Source organism: Ochotona princeps, chromosome 3, assembly GCF_030435755.1.
Source record: "Ochotona princeps isolate mOchPri1 chromosome 3, mOchPri1.hap1, whole genome shotgun sequence".
Classification (NCBI taxonomy): Eukaryota; Metazoa; Chordata; class Mammalia; order Lagomorpha; family Ochotonidae; genus Ochotona; species Ochotona princeps.
Window position 1 is genome coordinate 80,049,005 of NC_080834.1, and position 18,863 is coordinate 80,067,867.

Sequence of the window (18,863 nt, forward strand, 5' to 3'; positions counted from 1 at the left end):
CAAGCATTAGAGAGATGAGAAATGAATTGTATAGCAAAAATGCATGCTGTAAATTTTCCCAGATTCTGCCTTTATAATTTCCCTTGATACTAATTAAATATTCTGCATGACGTTCCCTGCTGTGCTTGGTTATTTCATTTGTTAGCTTTATTCCATGGTTGGAGGTGACAGTAATAATAGCCTCTTGTATCTGTTCAAATTGTGAGTACTTGTGGGGTAGAATCTGGATATTGGTCACCATGGTTCCTTCACCAACTAGCACGGTGAATGGCACATAATATATAATAATTGCTTCTAATCTTCCCTGCAGGATCCTCTTGCTCTCCTTGTTCTAAATGTGGTACACTCCAAGGATCTGTTCCCTTTTATTCCCTTTTACTACATTTCACTTGACAAATGTCTACTTCATAATTTTAAGAGTCATCATGATGCTGATGATTCAAGCGACTCACATACATCTCTCTATCCAGCATTTCAGATTAAATCAACTGCATGCCAGACATTCCCCTGAATGCTCCCCCAAAGTGCCCCAAATTAAACATATTCAAAGCAAATTTATCATCTTCTAGAGACCTAAAAATCTTGCTCCTCTTCTTCAGAGATATTGCTTCACTTTCCAAGGCAGAAACCTGGGAGCAATTCAAAATCCCTTTTCCTCCTGAAGCCCAGCTCAAAGGTTATTAAATTGTGTTCATTTTTCCTCCTATGTCTTCAATGTATCTTGTCCTCTCTTATCTATTCCCACAATTATTGTCCTAGTTCAGGACTGTGTTGCTTCTTGTCCGAACAATTTTGATTACCCCCTAATTCATTTTCCTGCCTCTATTCTCCCATTCCTATGATCTATCATCCACTCTGCTGCGAGGGTGATGGTCTATAAGACAATATGATCATTAACCTCCACTACTTAAAACCTTTCAATGACTCCCTAGGTGCTCCAAAAGGAAGTTAAAACATCTTTGCATGCAATGAAGGCCCAACATGATGGTTCCCTGACTAAATCTACAGCATCATTTCTCCCCACTCTCCCACTAAGCATCCATGATACTATTCCCCAAGTCTGCCTTACTGTTTCCTATTTTAGTGCTTTTACCCTTGTTGGTCCTCCTACCAACTGCTCTTTTTCCCTCTGACCATCTGGGAAAATCCTTCAAAGAGCAGCGTGAATGCCTGAGCTGTTCAGTGAAGTTTCTCAAACCCTTAACTCCAAAGTACATTCAGCTGATCACTCAATATTTTGTGTCTCCAAGGTTCGTTGAGCATCCTTCAACAATGATACTTAGCATATGGCTTTATCCCAATGTTTTTCCTTCTGTTTCCTCTCTGGTGAGGCATACAAGATTGCATCTCCTTCATCTTAGCATTGCAGCAATGACAAGGTCCTCCAAGGGCCTATGAGGTCCCCACTGCTTACCTTACTTCATTTCCTACCCTTTGACTCACCTACTCTGGTCTTGCCATACTGACTTCCTTGTTATCAAAGTTATCAGATACATACTTTCCCAGTGCACCTGGAAGGTTTCACTTTTATAGGAAAATGCTTTTCCATAGAAAACCATACAACTTTCTCCTTAAATCTTTTATTCAGATATTTTCTCAAATGCTGTTTTATTAGTATCCCACAATTTAAAATTGCATCCATATTCAACCCCTTTCTCTCTTTGTGAGTGACTCTCTTTCTTCACATTTTACAAAGTCTTGGTATTTGTTTGAGGCCAGGGGCAGCAGGGAGAGATAAAGAGCTTCCAGAAAACACACCTTTTGCTAGTTATCCCTCAACTGTCTGCAATGGCGGTGTATTTTTAAGCTGGGAGACAGAGCAAAATCCAGGATTTCCATGTGAGCCCAATTACTTAAGCCACCATGGCAGCCTCACAGGGTCTCCATTAGCAGAAAGCTGGAGTCAGGAGCCAGAGACCAGTGTCGCATCCAGGTACTCTGATGTGGGACACAGATGTCTTAAACACTAGGCTAGCCACCCACCCCTCTCCTTCACAATTTATAAGGAATAGCACTGATCACTATCTAACAAATTGCACATTTTACAGGCCTATTTGTTTATCAGCTGCCTGTTCTGCCTAGAAAGTAAATACTATGAGAACAGACTCCTGCTTTATGCTCTCCAGTCTTTCCAGTGCCTGGAGGAGTGCCAGGCACATAGTTTGAGCTCTTTAATAATCATCTGTTAATAAATGCTTCGATCTTTAATTTCTAGAATAATAACTGACACCCAGTAGGGGTTCAAAAATGTTTCTTGAGCTAATATATAAACGAAGGACTCAATTTTAAATCCATGTTTAAAGAATGTAATGAAGGAAATCTTTGTAATTTGATTCTCATAACAACACTGATGAGTAAGTCGAATGGGTACCATTACCAACATTAGACAAATGGAGTAAATGAGTCTATGAGAGGTTAGGAACCTATATTAAATCTTTGTGAGTGGTTTGAGGCATGTACCATTTTTTTAAAAAAATTCACTAATTAAAGGCATAGACAGTTCGTGTCACTGTTTTCATGTATTTCCTTTACCACTTATTATACTGTTTTGTTTCCTTGCACTAAAGGCAACTAGCTAGAAGCACAAAGTGAGTGCTAATACTACTTAAAACAATTCATGATAATATATTTGGTATTTTCAAAACATTTTTTTTCATTTTCAAAAGTGAATTAGGCACTCATACAATTCTGCCCCTCAATGTAGCTTGTATATGATGACCCAAGAGGATATCACACGTCACAAATTCTGCCAGAACCAACTGGAAGGTGAGTGTAGTTTTCATAGCTTGACGATGAACAGGTTGTTTGGTGCCAAGTTGGTGCTAATGGAAATGTCCTTTATGTGTTAGCACCCAAAGGAGAACAAATTCAATAATAAAGCGTTTCAGCTTTTGGCATCTGTATGCAGAGTTAACTTTCCATTGTTCAAGGGTTAATTATCCATTATATGAATCACTTCTCTTACTCTCTCTAGCTGCTTACATCTAGGAATTCAGTTTACCAGAGAATAAGTAGAGAAAATAAAAAAAGATAAAAATGAGTGCTCCATGTATATATAATAGGAGCTCTAGAAGAATGATGCTTAGAAGACAGAATTAGATATAATTTGGGGATTACCCAGTTGATTGAGTATTGACAATAAATCAGATTACATCTTAGTTTACATCATGTTTTGGTTTCTTGTATTTACTTTTATGGTCAGTTTGCAGTCTATGCAGTTATGCTTTGGGTGTGGTTCATTTAAGCAGGGTTCCCATTTAGGGTGCTGGAATGGGGACTTACCAAATGACATTTTAAAGGCTGGTTGAAGTTGATGCCCCTTCCCTTGTTATAGGATAATTATAGAAGCAACACCAATCACTTCTAGCAAGTTATCTACTCATAGATGGAAACAACTGAGGAAACAACTGAGTTTCAGCTAGATACTATTTACTTGAAACAGAGCATCTACTTAGTGCTTGTGAAGACAACACACGATTTGGCTGCCTGTCCTCTTGCCCTTGTTCTTCTTTCTTATGCTATCTGCCCTGCTCCTCCTCTGTCTAGCTTGTAGGAGCACTCATAGTCAATCTATATGCTTTTCTGCGTCTGACCTCAGTGTGAGCTCCTCAGATGTTGAGTTTAAGTAAAGAAAGAACCAAGGACCGACTGTAAGCAAGGATTCATACATGGATACATCCTGTGGTTCACAGAATACATTTGTGAAACTGATACTTTGAGGCTGAGCTTTCCACACAGGGCATTTAATCATCCTCACAAGTCCTAAAAAGTTAATTGAACTACTACAAGTTTACAATCCTTTGTCCCATCAGAAATTACCAAGCATCATAGGAATTGGAGAAGCTACCTCAGCAAAAGGATGAAGATGCTGTCAAATGGCTGGAAGATTTAATATAGGATGCAAAAGGCTCAGATACAAAATAATCCTTTTTTTCTGGCTGTTTCATCTATTTTGATAAGCAAGATGTATTCATGGCCAATTCGTCAGCAATTACATTTCATTCATTCATTAATTTATTCATTCACCATCTATTCAATAACCCTCCCCTTGGGTTAAGACAATTTGATATGGGTTAGGAGACAAATAAGTAGAAAATATAGGACCTGCCTTCTAAACACTTGCAGCTGCATATCCACAAAGACCAATTCAACCAACATGCAATAAATGATAGATGGCAATTTCAAAAATGCTATAAATCTGTCCACTTTTTGATTAGATTATTACTGAAAGCTTTAGAGGAAAAGTATGACTTGACAAGTATATAACAAGGCTGAGTATCTTGAAAGGTATCTGGAAAATCATAGTTGTGATGATGAAAAGCAAATATAGCATCAAAGTATTCACATATAATTAAAGAGATAAAAACAAGAACTGGGTTATTTGTATATCTGTTCATTCTTTAATAAATACATTCTTAAATTTTAGATAATTAATAGCAGTTTAATTTCTCTCCATTTAATGTTAAAGTACTTTATGCAAATAGCAATTAATATTTTCAAGTTGTATATTACCGAATTTAAGCTTATAATCCAACATGTACCTTTATGAAGAATAATCACCTAACTTATCAGCTTACCAAATCTTTCCTCTGGCAGAAATATCCTTAAATATTTGTGTGAACTTTCTGTATTTTCAAAGAATAAAATATTCATAAATTTCACTAATGGTCAATTCACAAAGCATTTGACCAAATGCTAGCTGGCTAGCATTTGGTCATATTCTTAATAGTTAAATATAGATATCTGGTTGTACAAATATGTGTACATTTATAAGTATACATACATACCAAATCATGAACTATTAGGAATCAATCCCTCCTTCTAAGATTCTAAAATATGTGTTTTTCTTAGGGAATCAGACAAATACAAAAAAAGTGTTTCTACATAAATAAAAGAATTTCTTATTTGAGTAATAACAGTTCTGTTATTTGGCAATTTCATTTGCATAGTGACTGACTAATTAAATGAATATAACATGTTTAACGTGCTTATATCTTAAAAGTACATGAAAGAAAATATACATTTTATAACATTAATTTCACTAACTGAGTAGAATAAAAATTTCCAGCTTTGCATTGGAAAACTGAATATTGGTAATATTCTGCACAGGGTTGTAAAAAAGGTACTGAAAAAAGAGTGAAATAATACAACCAGGTAAGCATAAAGAAACACAGGACTTTTTTTCTTTCTATCCGAAGTATACTAATCAGCTCCTAACTTAAGTTTAGCCATGGAATTCTTCCAGAGCCATATAGAACCCCAGACCATAGCAACCATAAAATCCCCTCTAGCAGATTGTAATTAAAAAAATGTCATCTCTTGAGATATACTCTTAGATATTTGTGTTCACCTAATCTCAGCTTAAAGTTGCTTATAAAATTTTACTTATAGTCATATAGTAAATCACAATGTTTTCAAAGTGTCAGAGATTCAGCTTGCCTGCAATATATTCCTGTGAGTTTCTCCAAGACAGTAAGAGACAGTTGACCAGGAAATCAATGCAGCTGGGTGTTAACTGAGGGAGGCACAGCTTCCCATGCAGCTCTTGGTGCTAATGGCCTGAGAGCTGCTTTTTCTTCAACAACATAGTAAAAAAAAAAAAAGTTAACATAGTTTTGTCATTTAATTTCTTTCTTTAGAAAACAAGAGAACTAATGGAAAACACCCAGAAACATTATACACACAAATAGTATCGTCATAACCAACACAAGCTAACTGAAATGACAAACAGTACTATTAGATACTGTTAAGCTTTTAGCACACTGGCCCTGATGCTAGTCTGAGACTGAAGAGATGTGACATGTCCCACAACTACAGGAATTGTGATAGAGAGGTAATTCTTTGTTCTAGAAGTCACAAACAAACCTTGATGAGCAGTGGCCAGTCTCTGCTGACAATACGGGATACACGAATGAATCCAATGCTTAAGAATCTGAACCGTGCAGAGTAATAAACAAAATTCCCAAACTAAATACCATTGTAATATGTTGGATCACTGCACCAGTTTGGACAAGAATACACATAACAGGCATATACAATCCACATATGTTTAAAAGGCAAAATTAACTATTGCTAAAGCATTTTCAACTCTAAGAGAAATCTACTGGCAATGTGTTAATAGCCAAGACAACTAAAACAATAAAATAGCATCTCTTTCCAAATATTTAAGAACATCGAGTGAGTACCCCTTAGGCTGCATTGTGGTTCTTGGAAGATTTACCCTATGAGAACCATATTGGGGACATCAAAGACTCTTTCCTCTCTCCAAAGAGCAATTCTCTTCAGATGCTGCCACACAGTCAAATTATTTTATGGCCACCATGTTTTTTTGGTTTTTGTTTTTTCCACTCAATACTTTGGAACAAGGCAGACTCTTGAAATTAGAAAGGAGACAAGAAAGCACAGTAAGATTAAACACCTCTAGAAGAACGATTAAGCAGAGATTAGATGTTAAAAGACAAATCTAGATTTCACCTGAGGTTCCACTTCTAGGAAGAGTGTGTTATTACTACGGACACGGAAGGCACATATTGGTTATGAGAGGTGGTCTCTTGACTCCTTTGCTAGCCTTGTATCAGACAATCTCCCAGAGCACATTCATTCAGTCTTCTATACTGATGACAATACTATATTTGGTTTAATATTGTGAGGACAGTCATCTAGTTTTCTTATGCTAGGATGGTGAATTTCCCTGGAACCAAATAAGGATTCTCAATGTTTTTCTCTGTTCAATACCATGAATGCAGAAGGAGAAAGCTGAGGGTGTGACAAACAATACTTTCCAAAGGTAGGGTGGAAGGAGGTTCCCTAACATTTGCAAGTCATTGGTTCTTAGCAAAGTGATCTTTAAAACCGTATCACCAGCAATATTCATTTACTCTAAATTCATGATATATCCTCTTTCCTGCTCAGCTAGGAGTGTAAGTACCATGAGCATAACATAAACATGGGTTGCAGAGGAGCATGAAAAGTTGGTAGAAAGAAACTGCAAAGGAACGGGAATCCCACATTCACTTCCTCCTCTGACCCTCCTGAATGCTGTATCCCTGCCCTTTCACTCACCTGTCTTCCTCTTCCCACAGGCATGTTTGCATGCATGTCAAGGCTAACATCCGTCCGTGGCAACACAAAACCTATGCCTGCAGGCGCCTCCTGAGCATAGCCTCAAAGCTCTGCCATTGTCCATGGAGGGCTCTCAGCTGTGTACACTAAAAATCTTCATCATTCTTTCTGAATTGTTTTGGAGCTTTTTAAAAAATAACTTGCCTTTTTTTTTCCAGAAAGAAAAAAACACCCTTTATTTCCTGCCTGCCTCAGAAATACTAAGAATAGAATCCTTGACACATCAAATTCTGGAACCTCCCCACTCACCAGGACTGTGGTTCCTGATCCAAGGCGTGACGACTGAGAATCAGCACACAGTCTCGTGAGTGTGTCCAGGCCTGGCTGCTAAGCTCCCTGCTCTGATCACTTTGTGGAGTTCACAGTGTTCCAGAGTGCCGAAACAGAAATTAGGGAGGGGAGGTGGAAGGAAAATCACTGGAGCCTCTTACGATCTAACTTCCACTAACTGAGAGGAAATGTCTTATAAATAAACAACAGCAAGAGAAACAAAAAAAAAAAAAAAAAAAAATCATTCCGTACTGCCAGAGGAATGTACATTATTGTCTCCCGACGGAAAACTTGACACCACCCCAGAATGCAGCCATGGCTCCTGGAACTACCTCCCTCAAAACAGAAAGAAAAAGAATCTAAAGGAAAAGGACAACAGAAAAAAAAATCACCCCCTTGAATTCTGTTGGGAAGTAGACGAACTGAACAGTTTCAACAGTGTCACTGTTCCAGGATTTCGTGCGGAGGCTGCTTATTAGCAAAATTTCATTTCTGCCCAGATCATGCTGTACCATCCGGGCCTTTTCAGAAGGGAAGTTCAGGGTAGGGGGAGGAACTGTGGAGGAAAGGAAGAAGAGAGGACAAAGGAAAACTCCTGATGAACCCGAATGCCCTGGCCGTGGCCATGATCAAGCAAGCCCCCACCCGCCACCCGACGGCTGCTTGTTGAGGACTTGGTGATGCGGTGTGTTTAATCTACTTACTCTTTCTGCTCGGGAGGCTGAGGTTCCTACATTTCCAGCTCATGCTGGACTGTACCGTAAGCAACAAGTGAAATGAGTTCAGTGATCTCATTCTAGTCCTTCGACTCCTGTCCACATCACTAAGCGACTGCACAGCTTGGCACAGGCCAGGATGAGTCAGCAGTCTCTGGTCATGAGAGGCCAGGCCTGGAATAGCAGGGGATGGGGGGGCTAGGTCAAGAGCAAAATGAAGCAGAAAAGCAGCGTAGATGGCAGGGCTCTGCTCTGTAATATACGAGGACATGGCAGGTCAAAACGAAAGCGCTCATCAGCTATGGGGTGAACACTGAGACACTGCACCAAAACGGACAGCAAGGAAAAAAGGACTGTCTACCAGATATAGCAAGAACACGGCAAAGCACCAGAGTCACAAAAAGAAGGCTGTATTAGCACCCAGGAAGACAAGAGAGGCTCGTTAAAATCTCGGAAATATTTTTTTTCCGTGTCTTCCTGAACTCGAATTTATGAAACGCAGGCTACTTGAAAACTCTCCTGGCATTTTGGCATTGCTGTCCAATTTGCCAAGTAGAAAAACCAAGAAAATACTGCAGCTAAATAGCCAAGGAAATCTCATCCTCCACAGAACAGTATACTTCTACACAGGAACTTGATATTTCAAAAAATGAACATGTGAGTCAATAGTATCCTTGGATAACCTGCAAGAAATGGCTAAACAGGAGCACCCCTTAAACTGAACTTGGGTAAGGACAGGGAAGAATGGAGAAAAGAGAGTGAGTGACAGGGAAATACAACACTGTGCCAGTATTTCCACTCTGCAGGGCTAACATTAACATCCACCATGGAGTGATGGTTCTCATCCGTAAGATTTTCAATGATCTTTCCCTGTACTATGTACAGTAAAATATTAAGAGGAGAGTAAAAATGAAATAGCATTAAATTGGTTTAATGTATGAAACTTATCAGTGGTAGATATTTTATTTGAAAGAAGGTAAGTTGTCCTGTAACTGATTTTTTTTAAAAAATAAGTTTTACATTTGAAATAGAAGCAGAGGTATGATATCTACATGGGATATGAAACAGAGCCTGCAAATTATCAGCACATCATAGTGGTGGTCTTGAAATAAGGAAGAAAACAATTTCAAGACAGATGGCATGGAGCAGAATGCCATGGAAATCAGAATAAGATCAGCAGATTTGGGAAAAAAAAAGATTTCTTTGAAATTCTTGGAAGAGGTATAATGAAGACCGACCATATATTCTTAGTTGTCCTCTTTTAGAGATACACAAAGGTATACGAAAAAGAATAAATTTTATTTTTCATCCCAAGAGTATTAAACTCATCCCAACCTGTCTTTTATGTTTAACCTTGGACACACAAACTTTCTGGCTTCAGTTTGCTTCTCATTGAAATAGAAGCAGTATTATCATCCTCATTGAGTTATTGTAAGGATGAAGCAATACTCATCTATCCTATCAGGGCAGAACCTGTCACATGGTAGATAGCTGGCTCATTGCTACTATTATTTGATTATCGTATCATTTTTGAAGTTCCCAATAAAAGGATTCTGTGCTTTGTTTTTCCAGTGGATTCAGTGGAACCAATACAAAGACTCTCTTAAATCAGGAGTATCACTGCTTACAATAGTGGTTTAAAACTTTTTTCTATTTGGAGATGTTAACCATTATACATGAAGCACAGAGGATGGCGAAAATTTATTCTGTGAAAACCTTGAACTGGGGTATCTACATTGTCAAGCAGCATCTCACAGTGTCCTGTAACTAAAGTCTTAAAAAAGAAAAGAGAATTTTTTAGAAGCTTCTCCAAAAGCAACAGGATAAAAGAGCTTTTGGCCTTGACCGCATGATGAGGGTTTTCACCAAAGGGGAAAACTTGGTCCAGTTGATCATCCTGGCCTAATTGATTAATTGTGGGTCTGACCATCTGGCTGATGAATGCTGACACCCAGCCGTGATTACTGTGTAACACAAATCCGGATGTGTTCTCCCTGATGCCTCCCACAATAATGGCATCTCTGAACTTAAGGTTAGTTTATTCAGGCCTCTTGGCTCAATTTCATCATTGAACAGTGGTTGTGGCAGGGAATATTTACTGGACCTGCTCAAGCATTATTGTCTCTTATTTCAGCTCCCCACATCTTTCCAACTGTACACCTACCTAATCCTGAGCCCTGTGGTGGATATAATCACTTTTCATGCAAAGCATTCCATCTATAGTTTGCACTATATCGTCAGATTCTGCCATTTCTACTTGCTCTCCTCAGAGAAATATCTGGCTTCAAAGATCCTGAATATTGCTACCTCACGGGAGTTACTGCTGCATCACTTTTATTGTATTTTCTTTACTACTTATTTACTGTAAACTACTCTTCACTATCCCACAAAGAAACTGATCTGATCTGATTCATTGGACTGGTTCAATGTCCAACATATGGCCCAAGTTCTCCACAAAGTTGAAAGAATACAAGGATGAACAGAACAGAATTCTTACATCTTAAATAAACTTATGATGTTTGTGAGTATCCCAGGGAGAGGATTCCCTACACTAAGACTGAAACACATTTTACTGCTTGAAAAAGAAAATCAGGCCCAAGCAAGTAATGAGGAGCAGTAGCAATGTTCCCTACCCACCCCTGCCCCAAACCAATCTTTCCCTGGAGATAACGTGCATGGAGAATTCTCCAAGTTAATTACAACACAACTTGTGAATGTAAATCTTTTACTCTACTTCGTGGAAATGCATGAGAGGGTAAACTAATTCCAAATTTCTTACAAGGTCTTGACGAATAAATCACAATAAAAAAATCATGTTTCCTCTTTTTTTTTTTTCTGAGATTGATTCCATCTTGAAATTTATCCTTTCTCCTGCTCCCCCACAGATTCTGAATTTGTCTAGGTTCTAAGCTGGGTTAATGCTAATTTTTAGTAGAGGATGGTAGTAGTAAGCATGATAAATTACAAAGTTCTGGGCTGGGAGTTGGAAAATGTTTTTGGCATGACTGTCAGTAAACAACTATGTGTCTTGGGCAAGTCAAGTCCCTTAACTCCCCATGTCTCAGTCTCTTCATTGAAAAATGATAGGGTAGGGCTGCATGAACTACAGAGTCTCTGCCAACACGAAGAGTCTATGGTTCTATAGCTCATTCCCTCACCCCTCCCAACCCCCTCTGGCACCAATTGCTCAAAAATTTTGCTTTATAGTAATTTATCTGGTCTCAGTCAGTGATAGAAAAATATCTCTTTCATTTACTACCCAGTATTTGATATTTGTATCTTCTTTCTTTTTAGTGTTAGATATTTTGAGTCATAAACACTAACATATCCAGCTAGATGTCTTAAATTGAAGGCATTTAAGGAGAATAGCTTTCCCACAGTAGAACATTTAGTGTAGCGTGGCATGGAGGAAGCCAGGCATCCAAAAGTGGAGCAAAGGGGCCAATTCACAAATGAGAGGAAGCCTTTCATAATAAGAGTCTCTAGATGCTTCAATTTAGATAAAGCTAAATAGTATCAACTTCCAACTACTCTTCCAAACAATCCCAGACAAAATCACAGACACTTAGAACTACAAATCTGAGGACCAGCACTGGCAGTGTTGCAGTTCTTATTTCACCTCCACTATCCATTGCCAAGTAGGATTTAGGATGGCATAGTAATAAGAGCCAAGAGGACAATCTGTCATTTATTTTCCTCCAAACTTTCTGAAATTTCCCATTTGGGCTCTGTTTCCCAGTTTTAATTTGGTAACTGCCATTTTTCAGCATTTCTTTTAACAGGTTACTAATAATTTCTGATACAAGATCTCATATTTCATTTTGTGCTGCTAGAAGTGCTGTTAATATTTCATCTGCTTTCGATTCAGCTCTGAATAAAGACTGCGGGGCTTCTGGTACACTGTTAACACTTTGGTGCTGGGGATGTGATCACCAGTATTCACCCAATTTGTCCATATTATTTTGTTCAGAACAAGCAAGAGGTAGGCTGTCTCAGAAATGTCTTAGGATATATCAGGTTTTTTTTTTGATCTTTGATGAATACAGCCAAAACAAACACTTGATGCATACTCTCGCATGTAACCTGCCACTTGTTTCACTTTCCAAAAGCAGAGTACAGTGACTATAATCCAGAGCCTACAGGAGGATCTGGATTGGAGCATGGGCTCTGAAATTTATTATATGTATCAACTCAGGTCAGATCCCCTGGCCTTCCAAAGCCTCTTTTTGCATTTGCAAAACAGGGATAATAACACCATCCACTTATGTGAATTCAGTGAATGAATGCAACATGCTAAGGACTTTTTGAGTCCTCAGTAAGTGATGGCATCGTTATTACTCAAGTTTTAATAATCTACAAATCAACATGAATTTATTACTTTACAACATATTCAAGGTCAACAAATTATCTTGAGTCTAGACTTCCTGTTGCCTTGTTGTAGTTTATATTTTATGAAATTCTTAGTGAAGTCATGAATTTAAAAAACTGATTTTTAAAATTCTAAGTACAGTAAGAATAGTATGTTACATCATATCATGCAATCTTTCAATGTAGCATCTAATTCTCGAACCATTTTGTTCATCTAATTGTCAGCCCTAGAAAAGTCATGTTGTCCCAATGTGGATCTGTTCTGGAAAGATGTGACTTACCAAATTTACTTTCCCCTGCTTCCAAAGAACAAAGGTTATTTTAATATTCTCTGGGTATGCATCAGTCAAGGTTCATGAGGAGAGAGACAGCACACAGTAATTTCAACATAAAAGTTTAAGGACTCATTAGAAATAACAGACAACACAAGTTAGGGGAAAGTAGATAGTAAGGAATGAAGATAGCACTGAAGAAAACAAGAACGGGGGCTTGTGCCATGGCTCAACCAGGCTAATCCTCCACCTTTAAGCACCAGCATTCTATATTGGAAATAGTTCTTGCTTCAGCTGCTCTACTTTTTTTAAAAAAGATTTTATTATTATTGGAAAGCCGGATATACAGAGAGGAGAGACAGAGAGAAAGATCTTCCATCCGATGTTTCACTCCCCAAGTGAGTCGCAACTGGCTGGTGCGCGCCCATCCGATGCCGGGAACCAGGAACCTCTTCCAGGTCTCCCACGCAGGTGCAGGGTCCCAAAGCTTTGGGTCGTCCTCGACTGCTTTTCCAGGCCACAAGCAGGGAGCTGGATGGGAAGTGGAGCTGCCAGGATTAGAACCAGCACCCATATGGGATCCCGGGGCTTTCAAGGTGAGGACTTTAGCCGCTAGGCCACGCAGCCGGGCCCAAGCTGCTCTACTTTTGATTCAACTCCCTGTTTGTGGCCTGGGTAAGCAGTGGAGGATGGCCCAAGTCCTTGGGACCCTGCACCCATTTGGGAAACCCAGAAGAGTCTCCTGGCTTTGGACCAATTAGTTCCAGTTGTTGCAGACATCTGGGGAGTGGAAGAGTGGGTCGAAGAGTTTTCCCTCTATCTGTCGTTCTCTCTGTAAATCTGCCTTTGTAATTAAAAGAAATTAATCCTAAAAGGAATATAAGAACAGCAAACATGGGGAGCAAAATTAATTAAGGTTTTTTTTTTTTAAAGATTTTATTATTATTGGAAAGCCGGATATACAGAGAGGAGGAGAGACAGAGAGGAAGATCTTCCATCCGATGATTCACTCCCCAAGTGAGCCGCAACGGGCCGGTGCGCGCCGATCCGAAGCCGGGAACCTGGAACCTCTTCCGGGGGTCTCCCACGCGGGTGCAGGGTCCCAAAGCCTTGGGCTGTCCTCGACTGCTTTCCCAGGCCACAAGCAGGGAGCTGGATGGGAAGTGGAGCTGCCGGGATTAGAACCGGCGCCCATATGGGATCCCTGGGCGTTCAAGGTGAGGACTTTAGCCGCTAGGCCACGCCGCCGGGCCCGAACTTAATTAAGGTTTTGAGATGGTTGGCCAAAGGAAGAGTCCTCTCTACTTCTGGACAAAAACCTAGGTCTTGTAGGATCTCAGAAAGAATTTTCTCACCTCAGATTGGAATTCCACACACTGGTGGATACAGAAAGAGATCCTTTTACTCTGTACTAGGCTATGGACCTTGTTAGACAAGGCACAGCCAACTCATTGAATAGCAAAGTTCCTGGGGAACTACATCAGTAGAACTTTTGGCAGTTTGCTCTCTAGTTTGCTGGCAAAAGCTATTTGCAAAGAGTTGTCTCATTTGAAGTACCCTGCTGCCAACCACCTAAGGTTTGTGTGTATGTGTGTGTGTGTGTATGTGATGGAGGTGGGGTGGTAATGGGTGCTGGAGAAGCTCCTGGTTTCCAGACTCTGAGGCACTAGCCAGGCTATAGTTACTGGGTATTAGGGTAGCTGTGTGTGTGTTGCAGGAACTGGATGCTGGACAATCTGCCCACACTGAAAAAACCATGCATACTGCAAAGGAGCACACTGTAACTAAGCTTCTTCCTTCTGCAATATTTGTTTAGTTTCAAAAGAACCCTTTGCCAATTGGCAAAAGAAAAGTATATAAAGAACCCTGATACATTTTTGTTGGGCAGGTAAGAAAGGGTACATTTTTATCTGAGAGGCCAGTATTGACAACTAACACAGACCTTATTATTGCTCAAACATATTATGGGGTTACTCACTTGTAATCCAGCATTCTCCACTTACTATACACTTGTTTACCTTGACTGATAAATCAACTCCCTTTAAACAGCTAAATGCTATCAGAATTAAAGAAAAAAAGTTTCTATACTATAATTAAATCTATAAAAGACTATTTAAAAAGTCACACTACCAGTATTTGACAATGAGATTTTCCACTAAGTGCTGCAACATTTAACCTCGGTATTTATAATGCATGTAAGAAAAATACGTACAGAAATACTATGCTATTGGCTTGAATTTATGTACCACTGATCCCAGTCCAGAATATCAACGAAGTACATAATAAAGAGAGTGACTGCAAACAACCAAAGCGTCAATACAGGGGAAAATGCTACAATTATCATTTTTCTTCCCCATTTCTTTTGGTTGCTAATGACAAGATTTTTTTAGGACACTGGTGGCTATTAAAACTATAAGTTACCATTTTCCAGAAAAGCATATTATATGTTAGTAATGATTTTATCCTAGTAATCTTTCCTACATTGTTCTACCTTCACTATTAAACAGAGGAGCCTCAGTGAATGACATATTGCTCAAAATAAGTGGTGATAATTGTAAAACTAGTTACACATAGGTGGGATATATAGATCAAAATACGCCTCCTTCTTGTGATCAATTCCTTCACTCCATGATGAGGAGGACAAAATGTTTTTTATTCAGCAACCAGAGGTGGAGTTTAAAGCACATCCCCAGACATTAGACAAGGGTTGCGGCTGAGAGAAGCTGAAAGCACAAAAACTAGCTGGGTAAGAAGAGAGTCAAACTGAGAACACACTACCATGAACAGAACACCTGTGTTACGGGCGCATCCATTAGACCTATGTTTAGCCATTAACAATTTTATCTGTTCTCAACCCCATGAAAGAGATCTACTTGTTTCCTCGCAGTTTTATTTTCTGAAACCAGTGCCAATATTGAGCAAAGCAGGCCTTGTTGAGTAGTCTCACAGTGATAATGTGGGCATTTCTGCCTGCTGCAGGTAGTTATCCTTATGGATGTCACTTGTGTCATGTTTAAGTATGGAGGATAAACTTAATGACCCCATATTTGAGCCCCACCATAAATACATGCACACACATCTCCCATTCATGTCCTAAGCCTGAAAGGAGACAGTGACAAAGGAGAGCTGTATATCCGTACGAATCAGGCAGACGAGTCCATTTTATTTTAGTTTGCCCTTCTGTTCAGTTGGCTTTTCTGCTATGACCCACTATACTTACCCTGTCGGCTGCTCTTACTAGCAACATGCCTTTTTAATCAGCCTTCCTGGGGTCTGCATTTGATTACAGCATTTGTGTTCTATTTTGATTCTTTTGTACTGTGCCCTGTGGTGTTAGCTTGCAAGGTGTTATTTATAAAATGAAATTCTATTGTATTGCCACTTGGTTTCAAAGAGGACATATAATATTAATGCAGAATGTATTTAATAATATCTTGAACCTATTAAATCAATTTCTTCATGAGAACACAGAATGCAAGGAGGGCTTGTGGGTTGGAAACCAGGTAATGAGAATCACCTGAACTTTCCTTCACACACACTCCTGAAAGCTGGCACTAGCATTTTCCTCTAAACGTCAGGGTTTCCAAAAGGAGGGGACCACCTTTCCTCAGCCAGGCCAGTGCAGTGTGCACCTGTTTAAACATTCAACTGTGCAGACCAAACATTTTCCTGGGCTTCAGATGCAAATTTTTTGACTAAGAAAACTGTGGGTTCAAACATGGCTATGACTGTTTTTTTTTGTTTGTTTGTTTGTTTGTTTGTTTTACTATGTAAGAAGATTTAGGTAAAGAAGAAAATAAACTCACTTGTTTTGGAGTACTCAGTTTTAGTTCCATGGTTTTTCTTAAAGGCAAGTTAGAAAAATTCTGATAGTACCTGAAACCAACGCAGATATTCTAGGATAACCTGATTAGAATGAAGTTTGCAACCAGCAAAACTTCATGTTTCCTACTGGCTATAGTCAGATGTTTATATATTGGATGAACAGATATGTCTCCAACTTTTCTTCACTTCTTACTTTAATGCAAGCCAAAGAGTAAAGCTTGATATCACTCTATCCTGGCTTGTACAGCTATCTGTTGCTGCTCACATTCCATTCTGTCAATATACTGTTTTTTCCCCTATTGCTACACTTGAAATCACCAGTGTTTTTTGGATAGGGAATGAGAAAGGATTAGGTGTGGAAGATGATTTAGCAACCGGGAGCTACAGAATCTACCCAGAAAAGCCATGACACACAAAAGAAACTGTGGAGTCTTGGAGGTAGAGATTCTATATATTCACTTTTCACTGAATGGCTCCTTAAATGAACATCTCGGAAGCTGAAGATCCAGTTTTGTAATCACCAAAGTGTGAATAACTACATTTAGTGTTTGCTACCTGCACTGGTTAATTCAGAAAAGCTTTTTGTAAAGATCTAGAATGGGCTTCATTTTGGTTCTTTAATCTTATAGATAAGAAACACCTAACACAGAATGAATTCCCTACCCTTTTGGAATTAGTTCATATACCATCATCCATAAGTGATATGCCAAACATAAAGAGCTAGAATGTGTTACGCAATATACAGTTCAATCTTGATACATCAAATTATCAGCCATTTGTTCAAAAAGATCACATTATTCATTTCAAGTGCACCAGTTCTATATTACTAGTTTGTATTAATGTAAGTATTTCTTTCATTAATATCTGTTGAACTGAAAAATGAGAACACACAATTTTATATTTGATAGTAACTGGGGACCATGTTAGTCCACTTACCTCATTTTTTCAAGAAATAACACTAATGCCCAGATAAATGAAGTAACTTATCCCCACTCCAATATTAATATTACAAGTCTTTAGAGAAGTTGCTTTAGGGTTGGCTGTTGGAAATTTATCCCTTTATCGGTTAAAACAAAATATTCTTTTGTCAAACAAAAGCACCATTCAGCTTCAGTAACACCAAGTATTCTAATCTAATGAAGGAGTTTGAAGCCATGAGTAACATGTAAACTTAATTAAATGGCTATAGATCACACGTATGCTAGAAATACCAATTTACTGAGGCTGCACATCTTAATATGATGCCTACCGGCCAGTCCAGTGGCATATTTCTCACATATAATTAAAGCCTTAAAAATAAATAATCGGGATAAAGTCAGCAACATGGAAGAGTGAAAAATAACTTCTCATTCCTCCACAGAAATACTGATAAAATAACAATATCGGAACAAAAATATCTTGAAAAGAATTCAAATTTAGTAAAGCAAAGCACCCTAAAGGACATAAACTGAGAGCACTCACATTTAAATGATTATGAAAAACCATCTCACTACAGTTATGCCAGTGTCTCACTAAACTGGCTTAGCTCAATACTGAGAGGATTTCATTGACTCATGATTTCTCCCATGAGGCAAAACATGTTATTGAGGTTGCCTGGACTCCTGACCTTTCAGGGAACCTCTCTGTTACCTCACACAGAGAATAGAGCCTCCACAGCCTGGTTCTCCAGGACAGGTAGAAATAAAAAGGAAAAGGAACACATCACATTTTTTTCCAGAGGTACTCTGCAAGATTTGGAAGAGGGGTTAGAAATGAGTTTTATTTCCTCTATGATACAGGGAACAAAACGTGTTAACACAGTTGAAAAGTATGTTCCCTGGAGCTGGATTACAACTCGCTTCATACTGAGTCCTGAATTACCAGAAGTCAGTCCATGGGACAGTTAGAACAAAAAAGGGAAGATATCCCTTTACAGGTGGTACCACAGCATTGTGGCTTTTCATCTAGAGGCAGTGAAAGAAGTAAAAGGGACTTTGCCCCGGCTTTAGAAAGTGTTCCCCAATAAGATCATCTCTGTCCAGATCCATACTAAGCACTAATGAATGGGTGAAGGTCTCCAGTTAAAAATCAGTCAGCAAAGACACAGAGGTAGCAGCTGCTTCAGAAAATAAAGCAAATCTACAAGCAACAGGAAGAGTTGGTAAGACATGACACATTCAAAGGAAAAAAAAAACAAAACAAATGTCCAGTATTCAACCTGAAAGAAATGGAAATGGGTAAACTGACTGACAAATAATTCAAAATGATTGCCCTAACACCGAGTTACAAGAGAACACAGAGAGTAACAAAC

At 38.9% G+C, this 18,863-nt stretch overlaps 1 protein-coding gene across 8 annotated transcripts in view; it reads right to left on the reverse strand.

Annotated features, from left to right (window-relative positions):
* Positions 1 to 18,863, reverse strand: part of ZBTB20 (zinc finger and BTB domain containing 20) — a 770,381-nt gene that overhangs the window by 272,381 nt on the left and 479,137 nt on the right. Inside the window, exon 1 of one of the 8 annotated variants that reach the window (XM_058661915.1) lies at positions 8,097 to 9,012. The exons of 5 other annotated variants lie outside the window; for them this stretch is intronic. The gene's annotated coding sequence lies outside the window, so the exon portion shown is untranslated. 2 more of the 8 variants (XM_058661917.1, XM_058661918.1) reach the window with 2 other exon arrangements.